Source organism: Dama dama, chromosome 33 (genome assembly GCF_033118175.1).
Source record: "Dama dama isolate Ldn47 chromosome 33, ASM3311817v1, whole genome shotgun sequence".
Classification (NCBI taxonomy): Eukaryota; Metazoa; Chordata; class Mammalia; order Artiodactyla; family Cervidae; genus Dama; species Dama dama.
This window is the reverse complement of record NC_083713.1, coordinates 48,341,217-48,360,505: the sequence shown is the minus strand read 5'-3', so window position 1 is coordinate 48,360,505 and position 19,289 is coordinate 48,341,217.

Genomic DNA, 19,289 nt, shown 5'->3' with positions numbered 1-19,289 from the left:
TTGGCACCTAACATTTATGTAATGCCAAAACATCTGGTCTTGTCCTTTATTCCAGGGAAGAAGTTAGTCCAGTTGATTGCTTGGCGTCATGTACAGAAAGCAGCTGGCTGGTTAACTGGGGTTTTGATTATGGCTGAATTGGCTGGATGTTGGTGTCATGTAGACTCATGTTATGACTGGATACAGAAATGGAACCATGCCAGTTACAAGGAAAAGTGATAAAAAAATATGTGAAATAAATGTCTGCATGGACTTTCATTGGAAAAGATTTGTTTCTAAGACTGACTCTCAGGAACTCTGAGACTTGATACTGTTTATCTCTAGTGTCCCTCCATTCCCATTCTAGCTCCTTGTACCTAGGTGTCCCCGATACCCTCAGGCTACCCATGGTCATTGGCTCCAAAGACACCCCACTCCTGGGATTCTTCCTCTCTCAGCAGGACCCCCAGCTTCTCAAATTTTGAGCCCTTGTGTCTCTTTACCTTTTGCCCCTTTCATCAAATCTTATTTGCCCTGTATTTCAGAGATCTGCTGTCTGTTGCAGGGTAAGCTGGTCTCAGAATCTGGAGGACATTATGCTTAGTGAAAATAAGTCAGACACAGAATGATAAATACTGTATCATCTCACTTATGTATGGAATTTAAAAAAAAATCCAACTCACAGAAACAGAGACTAGAATGGCGGTTGCCAGAGGGCGGGGGGGAATGGGAAGATGTTGGTCAAATGGTCATCTTATAACAACCTTTCAGTTGTAAGATGAATAAGTTCTGGGGACCTAATATATAGCAGGGTGACTATAATTAATGATACTGTATTGCACAATTGAAATTGTCTGAGAGTAGATGTTAGGTGTTCTCACCATACCCACATACATACACACACACAAATAAGAAGTTATGTGAGGATGTGAATGTGTTAATTAGCTTGATTGTGGTAATCATCTCAGTGTTTATGTGTATCACATCATCACATTAAGTATATATATATATATATATATATATAATATTTCTATTTGTCAATTACATCTCAATAAAGATGGGAAAAAGCAATGTAACTTTTCATGAAGATGTTTATCGATGTTATTGTTTTAATATTTATTACTTCTTTTTTTCACATGTGGATGTGGTCTCAAGTGAGATTGAAATTCAGGCTTGTCTGGCAGTGCTTGTCTTGTGCTTGCCAAGAGAGCGTTTGCATGAACACTGAGGAATGTCTTGGGAGAAGAAGATAGGCTGGATGGGTTCTTGGCAAAGAGCCTTGGCTGTCAGGATGGGCAAGAGTGCACCATGGATTTGGTCACCTGGAGCTGTCCTCTAGGCCTGCTGGAAGCATATGTGAGCTGTGTGGAGAGGACAGGCAGTGTAACTAAGATTTGAAGAGAAATTAGAGAGGGAGAAAGAGAGAAGTCTGTAGATGTCTCCTGGGATCAGGATGGAAGTGTGAGGTTCTTTGCTGTGATACCATCCCTGGCACAGATCTGGTTTCTGGATGGCTCTGTTAGGGACTGAGGTACTTGCAGGAATGGGGGTGAACCCAGCCATGGTCACTGCAGGAGCCGGGGGAATAGGACTCTTTAGGAACAGGTCTGAGAGGACCTCTGAGGACCCAGAAACATTGGAAAGGAGTTTTCAGGGGGTGGGTTGGAGCAATGAGAGAGTTGCTGAAGACCTGAGGGCCTGCCTATCACAAGTGGATATACAAGACAGGAACATTTAAATTTTTCTTTTAAATAGAACTTCATTTTTTTTTTTTTTTTAGAACTTCATTTAAGGTGTGAGAAAATTCAGGTTATGTCTGTGACACACCTGTGTTTTACCAGAGTATTGAGTGCTTTGAGCCCTATAAGTACATTGATAATGGCAATTTCAGATAACACCAGTGGTAAAAGGGTGAAAGAAAATTACTTTCAGGCAATCCTTTAAGTATTCTTCAAATAATACTTAATAAATTTTCTTCTTATCCTGCTGCTTTTATTTGTTAGCTTAAGACATGAGGACTAGAAATATCGCTATGCAATTATTGACTGAGGCCTGGCTGCTGCTGGGTAAGAGAAGGGTGTGAAATCCTAACACTTATGAAATCTAAGTGCTCTTTCTATATTAGCTCACAACTAACAATATTACAACAGGAAGTATTTTAGTTTATACAAATGATTGGGCTTCCCTGGTGGCTGAGCAGAAAGAATCTCCTGCCAAGGCAGGAAACTCCAGTTTGATCCCTGGATTGGGAAGATCCCCTGGAGAAGGAAATGGCAACCCATTCCAGTATTCTTGCCTAAAAAATCCCATGGACAGAGGAGTCTGGCGGGCTACAGTCTGTGGTATCACAAAGAGTTGAACATGATTTTAAAGACTGAACAACAACAACAAATACAAATGATTAAGGAAAAACTTCAATTAGACAGTGGGTTTGCTGATAACTGTTCATTTAACAAAGATATTCTCAGTGCCTAGTATGTGTCATGCACTCTTCTGGGCTCAGGGTAAACTGGTGAATTCAGCAGATTTAAAATCTAGTGCAGGTAAATCAAACTTAACTTCCCCTGTTGTCTAGTTGAAATACCAACTGAAAAATATATTTTCACAAACTTTTGCCATATTTATAACTGCCCCCTCCCAAATTGTCCTTAAGAAGGATTATACTTTATAGTATCAGAGACTATGTTCCCACTCCCAAGATCTGGATATGGGAAGTATATATCAATGTTTAGTGTGTGCATGTGCGTGCATGTGTGTGTCTTATTATTTGTATTTGTGTCCACCAGAGCCTTATATGGCTAAAGAAAGATTTCAGAAATGCAAACATCAAATACATAGGTTTCATCTGTAGAAAAATTCCAGCTCATTTAAACTACCAAAATTGCAGTCAGCTGCTGGGAGAAAAATAAAGCCAAAGATCCTGTTTACAAGGCAGCTAGAGTTCAGCCATCAGATGGTTTTGGTTAAGATGTATTTTCTCTTTATGCTGATGTTTCTATAAGATATTTTCTATGAGTTGGTGATGGTCCAACTGTCATATGTTTTCCTCCTTCTTGTGTTTCTATGGTGTCTTCATAGTGATACTGTTAATTTTTCAAAATCTTTACTGAAAACTTATTCCTCTGCAGCTCTTCTGCCAGTGTGTAGAATTGCCTTCTGTAATGGGCAAATCCTGAGAAAGATTGAAGGCCAGAGGAGAAGAGGGTGTCAGAGGGTGAGATGGTTAGATAGCATCACCGACTTAGTGGACCTGAGCAAACTCTGGGACATAGTCAAGGACAGGGAAGCCTGGTGTGCTGTAGTCCATGGGGTTGCAAAAAGTTGGACACAGCTTAGCAACTGAATAATAACAAATGGGCAAATTTCTGATTTTTTTTGATTTTTTTTTTGGTGTGTGGTTTTCCCCTTGCTTCTCAGGGGCTCTTTCTGCCCTTCTCTTACTTCTGCCAGCAAGTAGCTGGTATTAAACTTTTACCCCATGAAATTATTAAGTATTTATGCTTATAAGGGACTTTCCCTCACTACTTTGTTTATGTTTTCCTGAGAGTGTGTTAAAATGTTTACTCATTGAAGCTATGCCTGCCATGCCTACAATAACTAGGTGATCAGTCACACCATATCAAGTTAACCTTCTGCTTGATGGGAAGTATGCTCTTGGGTGAAGTCTTCCCCACCACACTGAAGGTAGGGAGGAAAGTTGAGCGTTTGCTAAAGGCTCTCAGCATTCCCACGTGTGTGCCTGGACCCACAGACAGAGCAGCCGATCTTGATGAGCTGCCATGAGTTCCCCATGCTTCTTGTGCTTACACATCCAGTGACTGACTCCTCCCACAGAGGCAGGTTTGTATGTTTGCCTTGCCCTCTTTGTCTAAAAATAAGAACCCTTAGGCACTTGCTGTTGTAAGGAACCCAGTAGACCCATCTATGTTATTTTTTGCATATACCCTCTGTTAAAAATATATTTTCTACCTAGCAGTTGTTGTTGTTACTTGGTCACTGAGTCATGTCCGACTGTTTGCAACCCTATGGACTGTATCTTGCCAGGCTCCTCTGTCCAAGGGGTTTTTCCAGGCAAGAATACTGGAGTGGTTTGCCGTTTACCTCTCCAGGGGATTTTCCCAGACCAAGGGTCGAACCCATGTCTCTTGCATTGGCAGGCAGATTCTTTACCACTGAACCACCTGAGAAGCCCACGTAGAGAGTAAAGCCACTCAGAATATTCAGGCTCATTTATGTATTAGATGTAGAAAAAAGTTTCTCTATGTGACTACCATTGTTTGTCCACTGTATATTTATTTGCCTTTTATCATCCTCTCTGAAGCTGAAAGTGATCATTCTGGATCAAAGCTTAAGATGTACCTGCCCCCTTTTCAGTCGAAAAAAATATATTTGAATTATGGGAGAATGTAAAAAAAGCCTTCTGCTCACAATTCTTGGCTCCTTTCCTTTGGTGAAGAGGAGGGGTAGAGAGCAGGAAAGAAAAAAAGACACCAAAGATAGACATCTTGGGCTACTCCTTTAACTTCTTTCCCTGGAGTCATTGAAATAAATGTATTTGTTCATTAAAGAAAATCATATTCATGTATAAAAATCCTATTTGTCATACTTCTCTTATTTTTCTTTAATTCCAAAAGGTGTTAGATGAAAAATGTGTGTTTCTTTTTCTTACATCGTTTGGTGATTAATTCAAATAAAACTGCAAAACAGTATGTTCTAGCTTCTAACCTCGTGCAGAATTCAGCATCATATGTTCCTCAAGATGCAGAGTGAAAATGTTTTACAATCACCACTTCTCTGTTTTGGCTCTCATTTCAGACAGCAGGTATTTATTGTTAGACTTGAATTTGGTTAACAAGTAGAATGCTAACTCTTAACAACTATTTTCACTACAGGTGTTTTCTAGTATTTGTAATTAAATGATTTATTTATGTAGTGTGTTATAAAACTTGATGTCTTAACTCCATATATAGTGAGTGTTAAAACAGGTGCCACTGTCTCCATTTTACAGACGGCGAACTGAAGGCCAGAAGTATTTATGACTTATTTTAGATTCCACATTAGGTTAGTAGCAGATCCAAGATGAGAAGTCTTATTTTTTTACAAAGGTTGGTCAACCAAATATGTCAGAGGACAGGCCCTGGACTTTGGTTCAAAATTGTGCAAAATACAATTGTCCTCTCTTCTGCTTTTTCATGAAGATAGGAGTTTATCTTGTTCACAATTCCAACCCTAGTAATTTGCATAGTACCTGGAATAAAATAATTATTCAGTACGTATTTCCGAATGAATGAATAATCAAATCGAGGGAGTACAGAAAGATACTGAGTATTTACTTTGAATAAAAATACAACACGCCTCCTGTCCCATCCTTCATGCTTCTCTCATTAGGCCTAGAAAAGATTTTGAAGTTTGAAACAGTGGAGTTTGACACTGGCTAAGTACTTCATATGGTTGTCAGGCAAAAAATGATTTCATTTAAAGCCCTACATCTTGACTTTTTACCCTGGAGAATTAAACTAATCTTTTTGGGTCTTGATATCCATCTAGAACTTGGCCATAATCTGAGAATGATTTGTGATCCGACTTTCTGCATTTGGGGTCTGCGTTAGAGGGTTAGGACTGTATCTTCATTGCATTTCCTTCCTTTAACATGTTGGGGATCTTCTCAGAATTAGACTCTTCCCTTGAAAAGGGAAGATGCTGGGCGCTTTAGGATATTACTTTCTAAGGCTCCCGGGGAACCGGTTAGTGGGCATTTATCATCAAACTCAACCCCTTGCTCAGATATGGTAAGTGCCTTTGGCCAAGATATCTCATTCACAGAAGCCACACTCTATAAGGTTTTTGTCTGGAGTTTTCTCTGGTCCAATTCTGTGTCTTTGGAATATTTTAGGCAGGTGTGAGATCTTTTTTTGGAGGTTTTACTTAAATGATTAGTAGGTACCTGAAGGAGGGGAAGCAGCTAAGGTCTGCTGCTGCTTGAGATATCATGGAGATAAGTAGATACTGGGTTACTATTTCCATTGTTTCGTTCTCCCACTCTAAATGTGGTAGATACTGAGATAAATTAGACCTCTACAAAAGGGAGGACAGTTATCCTCTTTTTCCCTTACCTCACCTTTCTACTCTAGAAAAGTTTTGCAGACTCAATCCAAACTTGTTGGCTGGGAGCCCGCAGGGGCTCCTCATTGTGTGGCAGACTGTTGTAGCATTTTTATGATAGAAAGTGTTTCTTTTGGTCTGAAACCCAAATATGTGAAATATAGGTCAGGGGTTGGGAATTAATTCCTGCTTGTCATGTGAGAAGAAATAATTGGCATGAAATGTAGTCAAGAATGCTTGCCATCCTGGCAGCATTGGGTCATTTTTTTTGCTATTGGCTTTGGCTGCTATTCCCAGAAAAATAATGGGCAGGTTCATAATTCTTAGAGTATATCTTTATTAACTCTGTCAACTTGTGGTATGAAGGGAGCCCAAGAGACAATCAGCCTGGAAGTCTCTACTTGTGCTGTTTCTATGCAGAGTATGTGACTATACACACCGTAACAAGTTAATACAGAAGGAATATTGAGTTTCTCTTATTCCCATGCCAGACCTTCAGAGAAAACTTCCTCATCCTTTGAGAGACTTGAGAAGTTCTACATAGAGGTTATTGTTTTCAATAAAGATTTTAATTTTACTCTTACATGGACAGTCCCTGCTGGAGTATGCACATATTGCAGGAAAACAGTCTTCAAAAGGGTTGGGTACCAACCATTGATTTTGGACTTTAAGGAATGTTATAAGCAGTGTTTGAAATCCTAGGACTAGCCCACTAATAGGGGATTAGAAATACATTATATACTTGCAATTAAAAACAGTAGGAAAAACACAGTTTTAACACTAGTAATTGGACAGGATAGAGGAACAAAACACTTGAGAACCTTTTGCTTTTCTTGGAAAGTAGGTGCTTATAGCTTGGTTAGAAGCAGGCAAGCCAGTGCCTCCAGGTGTTGTAGACTGGCTTTGGAAACATTCAAGAGCTTAAGAGTTGGAGGCTCCTTTTTTTTCTGTTAAGCCTGCCACTTTTATATTAAAATAGTGGACTTACTAGAAAGAAACTACCTAAAGCAACATTACTTTATTTCCTCACTGTTTCTTTCAACACATTCTGTTTGAATAGCTTTTCTTTCAGTTCTTAGATGAAATTTTGAGCAGAACTCTAACTTTTTAAGGTACTGTCTGATAAGTAATAGTCTTGCAGTAACTCTAAAACTTCAAAGAGTTCAGTTTATTATAATCTAATAATATGAACTCCTTGTCCTCTTTAAGTTTTCTCCCACCCCAAGCAAGGACCCAACCAAGAACTGGAAGTGTGGAAAAAAAGGAGGGAGATGGTTGGGGGAAGAGAGAGAGGAGAGGTGGAGAGAGAGAGAGAGAGAGAGAGAGAGAGAGAGAGAGAGAGAGAGAGAGAGAGAGTGATTTCTGGCCCTTCCAGAACTGGATTAGGATGAAGCAGGAGAGATCTTACTGATGGATTCAGATTTGACTTCCCAGATATTCAGAGCTGACTCTTTCATGGAGTATTTTAGGGTGATCCCCCTCTGGAACTCTCAACTGCAGCTAATTCCTGTGAGTTAAGTGATGCTTCAGGCATGTGATTTTAACACTGTGACCTCTGTTCCTAGACTTCTGGTGACTGCCCATCTCTTGATTCACTTGGTTACTCTAGGCAGTGTTTTCAAGATGGCTGTTGGTTTGCCCCTGTTTGTGTGGCCCACATCTAGTCTACGGAAAACTTGGGTCTTCTCTTCCTCTCATCATTGCTTCTTCAGGCCAGTCTAGCCACACCTTCTTATGCCAACACTTAAACTCCCTTTAACTCTGAGAGATACTTGTCAAACTCTCCAAGAATCCCCTTGAATTTACTCTCACTTGACTTAAAGCAAAGAAGTTGTCTTTCTTCCCTGGAACAACCATGTATATAACTCAGCAAAGGATTTTTCTCCAATTCTTCCAACTCAAAGATTTTTATTGGTTGGAGATGCTGACAGAAGTGGTTCTGTAGTCTTAGCAGTTCTTCACTGGGCTCTTCTTATCTTATTATTATATAATAACTTTGGAGTCTTAGACAAAGCTTATAATAGAACAATCTCATTTACCATTTTGTTGAATGCCGATTTTACTTTAATAAATATACTTTGCTATGTAGGTATTAATAATAGTGGTCTCATCATCCATTGTTCAAGTTCTTTATGCTCACCAGTAATATGAGATAAATGGAAAGAAATTGGCAAAAAGATACTATTTTCTCTGAGATAAATCTGGCAGAGGTATATGACAGTTGTTGTTTAGTCACTAAGTTGTAACTGACTGTTTTGCAATCCCATGAACTTTAGCCCACCAGGCTTCTCTGTCCATGGGATTTTCCAGGCAAGAGTGGTGGAGTGGGTTGATATTCCCTTCTCTGGGATATTCCCAACCCCATGATCTAACCTATGTCTCTTGGATTGGCAGGCGGAATTTTTACTTCTGAGCCACTAGGGAAGCCCATATATGACAGGGGGAAATGATAATGGCAAAAAATGCTAAAAACCTAGATTAGTGTGATATTGAGGGTAGAAAAATGATGGTGGGGAGTGGAATTTTCCACTAAGAGGCACTGTCAAATGAGGACAGCTTGGTGCTTGTTTCAGGTGGCCCCTAAAGGGGAAGGAAGGAGTCCATCCACTGCCAATCTGGAAAATATATATATTCATAGAGAAAATTATTCCTCAAATTAATCACTTGATTCTTGTCTCCTTGTGCCAGTACTTCTCATAACTCATTCTTTTCCATTATCTTATCACATACCCAGGCTACCGCCAGTGTTACCTAAGAAACCAGTTGTTCTTAAACTATTTATGAAGCACCAGTTAAAGGCAAGGCACTGTACTTGGTAGATTGAAGATGTATGTTATGGTATAGCTTATTCTGATTCCTAGAATGTTGACATTCACTCTTGCTATCTCCTGTTTGACCACTTCCAATTTGCCTTGATTCATGGACCTAACATTCCAGATTCCTATGCAATATTGCTCTTTACAGCATCGGACCTTGCTTCTATCACCAGTCACATCCATAACTGGGTATTGTTTTTGCCTTGGCTCCATCCCTTCATTCTTTCTGAAGTTATTTCTCCATTGATCTCCATTAGCATATTGGGCACCTACCTACCTGGGGAATTACTCTTTCAGTGTCTTATCTTTTTGTCTTCTCATACTGTCCATGGGGTTCTCAAGGCAAGAATACTGAAGTGGTTTGCCATTCCCTTCTCCAGTGGACCCCATTCTGTCAGACCTCTCCACCATGACCCGACCGTCTTGGGTGGCCCCACACGGCATGGCTTAGCTTCACTGAGTTAGACAAGCTGTGGTCCTGTGGTCAGACTGGCTAGTTTTCTGTGATTATGGTTTTAGTGTGTCTGCCCTCTGATGCCCTCTGGCAACACCTACCGTCTTACTTGGGTTTCTCTTGCCTCGGACGTGGGGTATCTCTTAATGGCTGCTCCTGCAAAGCGCAGCTGCTGCTCCTTACCTTGGACAAGGGTATCTTCTCACGGCCGCCCCTCCTGACCTTGAACGTGGAGTAGTTCGCCTCAGCCCTCCTGCGCCCTGCAGCAACTGCTCCTTGGAAGTGGGGTTGCTCCTCTTGGCCGCAGCCCCTGCCCTCAGAAAAATATCTATTTCTGCTTTATTGACTATGCCAAAGCCTTCGACTGTGTGGATCACAATAAACTGTGGAAAATTCTGAAAGAGATGGGAATACCAGACCACCTGATCTGCCTCTTGAGAAACCTGTATGCAGGTCAGGAAACAACAGTTAGAACTGGACATGGACCAACAGACTGGTTCCAAATAGGAAAAGGAGTACGTCAAGGCTGTATATTGTCACCCTGCTTATTTAACTTATATGCAGAGTACATCATGAGAAATGCTGGGCTGGATGAAGCACAAGCTGGAATCAAAATTGCTGGGAGAAATATCAATAACCTCAGATATGCAGATGACAGCACCGTTATGGTAGAAAGTGAAGAGGAACTAAAAAGCCTCTTGAAAGTGAAAGAGGAGAGTGAAAAAGTTGGCTTAAAGCTTAACATTCAGAAAACTAAGATCATGGCATCTAGTCCCATCACCTCATGGGAAATAGATGGGGAGACAGTGGAAACAGTGTCAGACTTTATTTTTTTGGGCTCCAAAATCACTGCAGATGGTGATTGCATCCATGAAATTAAAAGACGCTTACTCCTTGGAAGGAAAGTTATGACCAGCCTAGATAGCATATTAAAAAGCAGAGACATTACTTTGCCAACAAAGGTCCGTCTGGTCAAGGCTATGGTTTTTCCATTGGTCATGTATGGATGTGAGAGTTGGACTGTGAAGAAAGCTGAGTGCTGAAAAATGGATGCTTTTGAACTATGGTGTTGGAGAAGACTCTTGAGAGTCCCTTGGACTGCAAGGAGATCCAACCAGTCCATCCTGAAGGAGATCAGTCCTGGGTGTTCATTGGAAGGACTGATGCTGAAGCTGAAACTCCAGTACTTTGGCCACCTCATGCAAAGAGTTGACTCATTGGAAAAGACCCTGATGCTGGGAGGGATTGGGGGCAGGAGGAGGAGGGGATGACAGAGGATGAGATGGCTGGATGGCATCACCAACTCGATGGGCATGAGTTTGAGTCAACTCCAGGAGCTGGTGATGGACAGGGAGGCCTGGCGTGCTGAAATTCATGGGGTTGCAGAGTCGGACACGACTGAACGACTGAACTGAACTGATAGCTTATTCTCAAGTTATTTCAGTTGAGGTAAGTGATAAAAGACATGATCATATGAAGGAATGAATAGAATCAGACCTGTTAGTGGGAGGGGTTTATTTAATGTGTGCTTGTTATTTTATAGATAAGAAAACTGAGCCCCAGGGTGGTTAAGTGCCTTTAGTGTCTTGTAGTTAAATAATGGCAGAGCTAGAGCCAGAACCCGTGTGTGCCTGTGTGCTAAGCCCCTTCAGCTGTGTCCGACTCTTTGTGACCCTGTGGACTGTAGCCTGCCAGGGTCCTCTGTCCATAGGGTTCTCCAGGCAAGAGTACTGGAGTGCATCGCCATGCCCTCCTTCAGGGGATCTTTCCGATCCAGGGATTGAGCCTGTGTCTCAGTCTCCTGCATTAGCAGGCAGATTCTTTACCACTAATGCCACCTGGGAAGCCCAGAGCCAGAACCCAGTTCTGTTTCTGCTCAGTGCTGCTTCTACAACAGTTTCTCACCTCTCTTAAAAAGAAACTACAATACCTTGCCGCACTGTTGCAAAGTGGTGCAGATTTGGCCAGCTAATCTGATTAAATAAATGAATGTGCTGGAGCCAGCTCTTGTCAGCTCTCAAGAGCCGATTGTGGGCACTTTTCCAGCTCCAAGTTTTGAAACTGGTCATGGTAGGAGAATTTACCCCACAGAAATTGGCAAACACTATAAATCGAGTGTCTCCCTCTCTTCTATGGAGAGCCAATTAGTAAACATTTACCAATGCACTCCTGCTTATAAGTAATAAATATGATAGCTTCTTCATGAAGAGGTTGTCATATGAATGGATTTTATGGGATTTGGATAAAGAGAAAATGTGAGAAGCTATTTGAGAGTGGAATTATGGAGTGAATAGTTTTCTGGGATAGCAAATAAAATGGTTTGGTTGGGTGGAGGAAAAGTTGGATGGGAGTTCCAAATCACAGGTCTATAGAGACCAGACTGAATATATGAAGGATTAAATCAGGGCAGGGTTATGAATAAGAGGGAGTTTTGGAGGTTATGGTAAAATGGAAGGTGAAGGCTTGCTGAAATGTATTTTTAAAAAAGTTTGCTGTATTCTATCTACTTGGAATTTCCCATTTACGCTAACAGTGTAAATCTAGAAATCAGTGTGAGTCAAATAAGGCCCTGAGAAGGGACTGTCTTTGCCTTCTTAAAATAGCACTAGTTTCCTTGACATGAATGCAAATGAAGGCAAATGTTGAGCATCCCAACTTATTTTCCTGTCTTCCTCTTTACCTTGTTTCCAGGTCTTCATTTGGAAATTCCTATAAATTATTTTTTCGTTGTTGTTTGTGTGCTCAAAAACTCATGCAATGTTTTCCTTCATTAGTATGGACAATGTAGAATTGAGTTTCTGTTGGTGAAACCATTCTCAGCTTTATCATCACATTTCAAGGATAATGATACCCCAAAGAGATAAAGATTCAGTTATATTTCCAAAAAGTATTCATTCATAAATCTAGTTTTCTGATGAAAAGTCCCACTATAAAAAATAAAGAAATCATATGGTTTAGGGAAGGATCTAGAACATATTGGTTAATTGATTTTCTTTTCAGCATGTCCCCAGGTTAATATCACATAGCCTTTTAAACATGTTTCTATTTTACACTTAACTATAGGGATAACTTCACATTGATCAGCAGTCATTTTTTAAAAGTGAGAATTGCCCCCTACAGAGATACTTTTATTCCAACATATTACATTCACAGTGGTTATAAAAAATGGAAGGTTAGTGGAATCATTATGAATCCTAAGGAAAAATTTTCTGTATTAGCAAAGCATAATTCTTATATGAAAATGTCCTAATAAGTTTTCAAAATTCCCTAAGTATAATTATACTTCCAAGAAGCCCAACAAAAGCTATTGAATAGCTCTTTGCAAATGTTTCACAAGCCCCTCTAATGATAATAACATCCCTTGTGTCTGAGAAGGACCCCACTGAGGTTTCACCAGTACCCACCCCCATGATAGGCTGGTCAGGAGTGGAGCAGGGGTAGGTTGGAGATAGATTGTGACATTCAGACACTGGAAAATGAATTGCAGTCCAGATGAGAGAATCTAATCTAGGGCTTGGGCCGCCTTAGCACAGGTGGGCTGATTGACAGATCTTCTAAGAGGGGTTTCAGCTCCTGGCTTGCTTAGTAGCCACTGAAACTCTGCCAAAGATGTGAAAAGAAAGTAGGTGCTTAAAACATGTTTGCAGAGGGTCAGGAAAGGTGTCGCAAGCTTTCTCACAAGTTTATATCAGCTTCCACCTTGACTCTGGACCTCAGCCCTCACGGCCCCAGGCCTCTCTCAGGGTTTCCACTATAGAGCAGGTCAGTGCCCAACACATTCTGCGTAGCAGACCAGGAGGATGCAGAAAATGCCATGCCAGTGAGCCAAGTTTCACCAAAGGACTTGTGGAGGTTAGAACTATTGGAATTTCCTTCAGAGAAGGAGGATTACTTCTCAAGGGGGAGTTCCAAAATGGCTTCCTCTTTCAAGACTCTGGAAAGTTTGGTTGGAAGTGCTTTGGGAAGTACTACATGCTTGATACCAGGGGTCCCCAATCCCTGGGCCACCCACCAGTATTGGTCTGTTGCGTATTAGGAACTGGGCTGCATAGTAGGAGGTGGGTCCCTGGCTAGTGAGTGAAGCTTTATCTGTGTTTACCCGTGCTCCCCATCATTCTTTTTACCATCTGAGCTCTGCCTCCAGTCAGATTCTGCATTATATAATTGTTTCATTATATATCCAATGAAATAATAACAGAAAAGTGTGCTCAAATCATCCCCAAACCATCCAAACCACCCCCATCCCCATCCGTGGAAAAATTGTCTTCCATGAAACTGGTCCCTGATGCCAAAACGGGTTGGGGACCACTCTGCTGTATACAATAGCCAGCCAAATAAAAGACACATACCCAAAGACCCAGTTCTGCCCATATAGCTAAGAAAAGGACTTAGAGCACCATGAGTTTCTTGGTAGGAATGCACCAAAATAAAATCGTTTGGACTGAGATATATACTACGCCCGCAAAGCCAAAAGTCCAACTTTCTTTTTGTGTTGCCAGCATTACCGTCCCACAAAAAAATGTCAGCCTTTTGCTTCTTCTTCTCAGATTCCTTTCATGTAGTAGTTTTACTCGTGGGATTTATCCTGTTGCAAGGTGTGACTAGGTGTTAGCTTTTGTTCCCCTGGTTTTGGCGCTTGGTGCCCCGAAGCACACACCATCAGCGCCCCCTTCCTCCTGTCCTGATCATTCAGCGGGCTCCTCCTGCCTCCTATCTCCCAGGGTTTGAGTTTTGCTGTCTGGTTTCTTTTTCCCCAGCACTACAGAACGCTGCTATGCCTGTGACCCGTGATGAACAGGACAGAAGTGCCAGGGAATGAACAACCCCTGGAAGCAGGGGTTGTTGATGATGATCTCAGGTTGTCGTTGTTCAGTTGTGTCCAACTCTTTGTGACCCAATGGAGTACGCCAGGCTTCCCTGGCCTTCACCATCTCATGGAGTTTGTGAAAGACAGGGAAGCCTGGCGTAAAGTTGGGGGTAAATACCTTAGCTCCCTTGCCCCTTCAAAGTGCCATAATGTGAAAGTGTATGTTTTGCACTGGCTCCTAGAGTTTCCTAAGTGAGATATAGCTCAAGTCACCTTCAGTGGTAGTTGGATTGATAAGGCATCCTTTTTTGTCCCCCTTCCTTACTTTCATAGTATTATTCCCAGAATTTCCCAAAAAAGCTATTTGTACTTAGATCCTTGATTCAGTGTATTTTCCTGGGAGAACACAAACTTAGGCATACCTGTAAACATTAAGGTGCTCTATCTCTACCTGTTTACTGTTTCTGTCTTTTTAAAACCTTTTGCCAAACCAGGTAGATTCTATTTCTCTGGAAGGATGGGCAGTGGTTCAGAGATTTTTAAAAATGAAGTTATATAAATATGGAAATAATATATGCTCATGCTAAATATTCCATGATTTGAATCATTCCACCAAATCCAAAGAAAGATTGTTGAAAAATGAGGATAGCAAAAAAGAGTAGTATGATTGAGGTCTAAAGGATACCAAAGGACACCAATAATTTTTTAAGGAATAATAACAGCAAACCATTTATTGAACACTTATGTGCTAGTGATGATGCTAAACTATGTATACATGTGGCTTATACACCCCCACACACACTTCTTAAATTTATCTCTATAATAAACCTATGAGATGTGTGTGCGCTCAGTTGCTGAGTCATGTCAACTCTTTGTGACCCCATGGACTGTAGCCCATCAGTCTCCTTTATGGAATTTTCCAGGCTAGAGTATTGGGGTGGATTGCCATTTCCCCCTCCAGGAGATCTTCCTGACCTGGAGATTGAACCTGAATCTCCTGAGATAGGTTTAATTATTCTCTTTTTACTAATGATGAGTATAAGTGGGGTTAAGTAATTTGCCCCACATCAATCAGTTCATAAGGCACTGATTCAAATTCAAGAGTAAGGCCTTACTTTTGCCAAAGTGTATTCTCTTAACTGCCATACTGTCATCCTTAGAAGTTTTCTTTGAAGTTGGTGGGAGATAAATGATAAATCCTGTGACTGATTCAGAAATGGAATTGATAAAATCAAAATTTTATAATACAATTATAGTCTTTCTTATAAAGGATTGAGTTGGGTGTGAATTATGGGGGACATTTTCTAATTCTTGCAAGAGACTACTTACATTAATTATTTTATAGCATTATTGGCAATATGCATTAAATAAAGCTAGAAAAATGGGTCAAATCTGAGACATATTTCTTCTGGGGCATTTTGCTGTTAGTCTAAAAAGATTATAGCAGATCAGTATCTCTAAATCACATTGCAGCTCGAGGCTCAAATTTCATGATCTTGGGAAAGCTGAAATTCAGTCCTCCTTTTTGGGATTAAGCTATGGCTGCAAGTAATTTGTGGAAAACTAACATTCCTGATAAAGTTGGAAAAAAGAAAGAGAGAGAAAGGAAATTGGATCATTCTATCAGGATTTTCCAGAGTTTAGAAATCTTAATTTAGTGTGAACTTGGAGGTAAGGTAGGTAAGAATAGAAAGAGAAGATAGAAAAGAGAAGGAATTGACCAGGAACAATGAATAAATTGCTTACAGTGGTCATCTATCAGAATTCAAATGTCTCTAACTTCCATTTACTAAATTCTCTTACTTTTAGCTGTATTCTAACTAGTAGTTTTAAATTATTATAATATTAAAATACATTCTAGATTGTTTACAATTGAAGGTGAAAGTATATCCAGTCTGGCTGGGCTTAACCAGTTAATTAAATATTTTCTCTCTGTTAATATACAGGGTGTTATCAAGTAGAGTAAGTATTTGACTTTTCAGCATGACCATGTGGTATGTGTGCTAAATAGAATTGTCTTTAGGTGTAAGCGTCAAAAACCCTGAGTTAAATCCATCAGCATTGAAGGTAGGTTGCTGCTAATTTTCAGTGGTACAGGACTATGAGGGCCAATGTTTGTGATTCCTGGTTGCAAGTAGCAATTATGGCTTAAGTTTATGCTCAGGGCAGAAAGAAGTAGGAATGGATGAAAAAAGTGTTTCCAGAACCCCCATGTAAACTTTTCTTATGTCTCATTAGCTATAGCTGAGTTCAGTTGGCAATCATTAGCTTCAATGGAGACCAGAAAAAGCGAGTTTTTTCACCTGTATTGTGGAAGGTGAACTCAGTGGACATGAGTTTGAGCAAGCTCCGGGAGTTGGTGATGGACAGGGAAGCCTGGTGTGCTGCAGCCCTTGGAGTTACAAAGAGTCAGACACAATTGAGTGACTGAACTGAACTGGTGGTGGAAGGTGAAAGGAAGAGGGAGTTGGGAATGGATGTAGAAATAGCCAGCCAAGAGTTCCCCTTTAATGCCACTTTGTAAGTAGAGTTGGGCTTCCCTGGTAGCTCAGTGGTAAAGAACTCACCTGCCAATGCAGGAGATGCAGTTTCAGTCCCTGGATTGGGAATATCCCCTGGAGAAGAAAATGGCAACCCACTCCAGTATTCTTGTCTGGGAAATTTCATGGACAGAGGAACCTGGTGAGCTACAGTCTATAAGGTCACAAAGGAGTTAGACATGACTGAGCAATTAAACAACAACGGCAAGTAGGATCATTAAATATTAAGTATAAGAAAACAGATTTCAGAAGGACATACTAAGAAGGAATTACTAATCATCCTAACTGCCCAGAGGTTAGTTGGGCTGCACCAGTAGGTAATACATTCTCTATCATTGCATGTATTTAAACACTGAGTGAATGAACATTTGACCAATCTCCCATGGAGATTTAAGTGTTTAGGTGGATAAGTGGTTGAACTAGCCATCTTTTAAAGTTGCCTTCAAATCCTCAAGACTTGATACTCTGTAAGCACTACAGTTTCTAGTAATTGGAAAATTTTCTCTTTGTAGCTCACTCTCCTGTTATGTCCACTGACAGAAATCTGCTTTTACTTTTATCTTAACATTAATATCCAACAGTGAGATTTCTAGATAGTCTGTATAAAGAAAATATCTTTATCCCCAACTGTGTTTATATCTTAAAAAAAGCCATCTTTTTCCCCCAAGAGATGTTGACAGAATTAACGTCAGTAGAGTTCTTTTTTTTTTTTAATGGATGTGGTTTTTTAATTTGATGCATTTTAAAACTTCAAAGGCTTTACTAAAGCTCTCACATGTTTTCCGTAAGATGCACGGTAGGAATGTCAATTTCCATGGCAGTCTTGAAGCACTTCTCTTGTTTTTTTGTTTGTCTCCCTTTGAAGTATAAATTTATAAAACTAATCTCTCTTTGGGTTTGAATCTATGTTCATGAAAGACAGAAATTGTTTGAAGAGAAAATCATATAGTGAGTCAAAATTTTAAATTGGATAATATTGAAAGTTTTGAATTTTTGCTGAATACAGGCAAAATTAAAATGTTTCTTACTCCTCGGAAACATATAGAATAAGACTGATTTCTGCTTTGATGAAAGGCTAAACCAAAGATGTTAGAAGAATGCAGGAATTCATAGTATATTCAGTGCTGGATTATATTTGTCAATTTCTAGAGTCTGATGAATGTTTTCAAATATACCCTATAAGCCTCAAGACAGAGAATTTTTATTATTGCTATCCTCTTTTTTAACAGATGGCATCGGAAAAGATCAATTAAACACGAAGGTGGAGAATAAAAGGTAAACTTAGAAAAAGATGACTCTCAACTTTGATTTGTCAAAAAAATCCAAATGAAGTCAAAATCAAGACATTTTCTTCCTTTCCTGTCAGATGTGATTGAAACACTTTTTGGTACAGAAATATTTAGTATTATCTTTAGTTCATTTTTAAGCTTCCCATTTTCTAGATAATTGGTGAGAGTATGGGGAAATGGGCCCTCTTATTTATTTCTGGTGAGAATGTTAATTGGCCCAATATCTGCAAAAAGCTCCCCAAATATAATAATTTCCAACTCAGAAATCCCACCTCTAGGAATTTATTAATCTGAAATCCTTATATAAGTTACAGCAGATAAGCCAAAGAATAGTACTATAGTATTGTTTATAATAATGAAAAACTGTTTATAACCTAAATAAAAGCCACTGATGTGGTGGTTGAGAAAACTGTGGCACATTGATAAGAGTAGCAAACTACGTAGATGAAAAAAAAAAGTACTAAGAGAAAATGTCTATGATATATCCCTTTTGATTTCTAAAAAGTATGTGGTTGAATACGTTTTATAAAATGTTTTAAAGAATGTATCATTATTATTTAATAGTCACAGTTTGGGGAAAAAGTTTAGCATGATTCTGTGGTACTATGTCTTAAAAGTTGAACTTGATTCAGCGACCATCTATATAGTGAACTCTGTAATATTTTTTTCGTGTTAGGTGTCTTAAAAGCCATTCGTATTGTCCTAAGAACAGCAGTTTTACAGTCAGGATGTGGGAAGAAAGAACTGCCTGAGAAATTAGTTTAAAAAAATCAATTGGAAATTAATTTATTTCTACAGGCTATTTTTAATTTTGGCAAGTTGACTAAATTCAATGCTTTGGTTTATCTATCTGGAAAATGGGAAGCTTAAAAATGGACTAAGAATAATACTAAATGCTTCTGTACATAAATGTTGAGCTGTATTTAGTTATCTCTTCATTTCCTTCTTTGTGAGTTTTTTTAAAATCTGGGTATCTTTAAAGATTAAGTAGTGAAGAAAAGTAAGTTTCTTCTTTTTGAGCATCCTATCACAGCTATAGAGTACACTTCCTGAGTGAAGGGTAGAAAAATTACACAGAACAGTTTTCCTACTGCAGCTATTCTTTTTTTTCTTTATCAGCTTCCTCTCTCTTTCTCGCTCATGCCCTGTTATTCCACAGCCTTCTATTTCCTTACACAAAAGGCTCATCTTAGACCTGTACTTCCTTTGGACTCAGTCATACTGTAATAGAACTGAGCCTTGGGCAGCCCTTAGTACACAGCTGTTGGTGTTCAGCATTACTCCTCACTGTTGTTACTAGGT